The sequence below is a fragment of the Stomoxys calcitrans genome, chromosome 1 (genome assembly GCF_963082655.1).
Source record: "Stomoxys calcitrans chromosome 1, idStoCalc2.1, whole genome shotgun sequence".
NCBI classification, from domain to species: Eukaryota; Metazoa; Arthropoda; class Insecta; order Diptera; family Muscidae; genus Stomoxys; species Stomoxys calcitrans.
In genome coordinates, this window is record NC_081552.1 from 261,552,422 (window position 1) to 261,555,516 (window position 3,095).

Below are 3,095 nucleotides of genomic sequence, written 5' to 3' on the forward strand. Positions count from 1 at the left end.
TATCCGATTTTGCCGAAATTAGGAACAGTGAGTTTTGTTAGGCCCTTCGACATCCTTCTTCAATTTGGACCAGATCAGTCTAGATTTGGATATGGCTGCCATGTAGCCCGATCTCTCGAATTAAGGTTTCGTGTCCATAAAAGGCGCATTTATTATCCTAAGGCGCCAAAATTTGGGACAGTGAGTTATATTAGGCCCTATGACATTCTTCTTTAGATCGGTCCAGATTTGGATATAGCTGTCATATAGACCGATCTCTCGATTTAAGGTTTTGGTGCCATAAAAGCGCATTTATTGTTCGATTTCGCCGAAATTTTGGGACAATGAGTTGTGTTAGGCTCTTCGACATTTTTCCGCAACTTGGCCCAAATCGGTCTAGATTTGGATATAGCTATACCATATAGACCGATATCTCGATTTAAAGTCTTGGCCCCATAAAAATCGCATTTATAATCCGATTTTGTTAGGATTTTCGACATCCATGTCGTATATGGTTCACATCGGTTTATTTTTACATATAGCTACCACAAAGAATAATACTTTTAGTCTACACCACTGCTGTGGTAGAGGGTATTATAACTTAGTGCATTTGTTTCTAAATCCCCAAAAGGAAGACAGGTAGTCCCATTGATAAGTATACCGATGGACTCAGAATTACTTTCTGATTCGATTTAGCTGTGTACGTCTGTCTGTCTGTCCATGTGTCCATGTTAATTTGTGTACAAACTACAGGTCACAATTTTCATCCGATCATCTTCAAATTTGGTATTAGCATGCTTTCCGGCCATGAGACTATTGAAGTCTATTGAAATTAGAAAAAATCGGTTCAGATTTGGATATAGCTTCCATTTATATGTTCTTCCGATTTGCAGTTATAATGCAATAAAATGGTCATTTGTTGACTGATTCTTTCGAAATTTGGCAGAAAGGATTTTGTTATTACTTTCAATATTACAAGTGAATTTAATTGAAATCGGTTTAGGTATGGATATAGCTCCCATACATATGATCGTCCGATTTGCAGTAATCCAGCAATAAAACGGCCATTTGTTACCCGATTCTCTCGAAATTTGGCAGAAAGGATTTTGTTATGGCTTTCAATATTACAATTGAATTTTGTAGAAATCGGTTCAGATTTGGATATAGCTCCCATATATATGTTCATCCGATTTGCAGTAATACAGCAATAAAACGGTCATTTGTTACCCGATTCTCTCGAAATTTGGCAGGAAGGATTTTCTTATGACTCTCGATATTACTGCTGAATTTTATAGAAATCGGCTTAGATTTAGATATAGCTCTCATATATGTTCATATCGCCCGATTTTCACTCCTTGACTCACTGCAAGCGCATTTATTTAGCAATCTTCCCAAAATGTTGTACAACGTTTTCTTACGCTTTCAACGCTTATATTGACTTTTGCCATTTTTGGCCTCGTTCGGGTGAGCCGTTAGGATTCGGCAATAAAAAAGGATGCCCCTTATCATTGAGCTTAAACTTGAATCGGACAGCACTCATTGATATGTAAAAAATTTACCCCTGTTCCTTAATGGAATGTTCATGGGAAATTTTGCATTGTGACTTTGCCTTTGCCTTGCAGGATCAGTTGCATAAGTCCTCAGTGCAACGTCATGCTGCTAAAACATCCGCTCCAAGTTCTAATATCCAAATGGTAGACACAATCAAAAGATTGCTATTAAGAGAGAGAACTTTGTTCTCTGGTTACTTCCACCGATTTTATTATTGGGCTTAATTTTAGTATTTCTCCTAGGCAATATCGTAAACATAATGAAATACTATGTATGAGGGTTCTGTCAAGACATACATAAATAGTTTTCTAACCAGCGCTATGTAGACTGTACTTAAAAGTGATTTTAAATAGGTCGAAATAAATTCCCAAATTAAGAACACAACGTTCGTAATTCTTAGACCAGTTTATGTGTATGGCTAAAACAACATCAAATGGTAGAGGTAAACGTTGGAGGAGTGAGATGAAATTCGGTGAGCTACATGTTTCACAAACCAAATAAAAACGAAATAAAATTCTTTAATTTGTGCAGGTTGTCAAAAAATAAATGTTCCATGATATTCTTCACACTCACATACGAGCACACACAGCCATCAGCCTCAACATGCGTGCAAATGTAGTTGTACGAATACCATTTGAACTATATATGTATGTGTGGAGGGGAGTGCTGGGGTTTTGTGTGTTCGTGTGCAGAATCTTTCAGCTAACGTGCCACTAAATTATCAAAACACATCACGTGCAACATAATTTTTCCATGTGAGTTGCGATGAGTACGCATTTGTCGGCACACATGAACGCACACTAACACCAAACAACGTGAACATGCAAAATACACACACACACACACAACCACACCGGTTTAAACGGCACACCACGATGAGTCCTTAATTCGTAAAACAAAACACCTTGAAAGGAGTACAGCGAACAAAGTAAAGTACCCACGTAACTACACTTACACACATGCATGCATACACACGTGAGAAGGGAAACACCGCGCCAGACATATGTGTATGACAGAGTGTGTGTGTTTTCTGTGTGTTCAAATGCCAAAAAAATACGAAATCGTATTCAGCCACCCCCTCACTTGGCTGGCAAATACCCCAGCTAAGTGATGCAATTCGCTCGCTGGAAAAGACAACGGGAAACGTGACAATAACTGAACAACTCGTATACCCTGTCTCTAAGATCTTAACAACCTAAATGGTGTTGTGTCGTCTGTCGCTGCTACACATTTTTCTATCTGCGTTTGTCATCGCCGTGATGCTGTATCCAAATGCCTGGATGATACATCCTTACGTGAGCTCATAAAAAACCTGATATGCTTATGTTGCGATAGAATTAAGGCTACATTGTTGAAATTCCAACAAAAATGACAGAAATGGAAATACAATTACACATCAATGCCAGGTGTTTGTTTTGGTGAAATCGATTGATACACACACACACACGCCCAAAATGACAGGACAATGATTTGTTTGTATTGGTAAATTATTTAGAGAAAAGAAAACACATATTTCCAATTATTCTATTTATAATCTTAGAGCTTCTTTCGTTTGCGGAAAATGG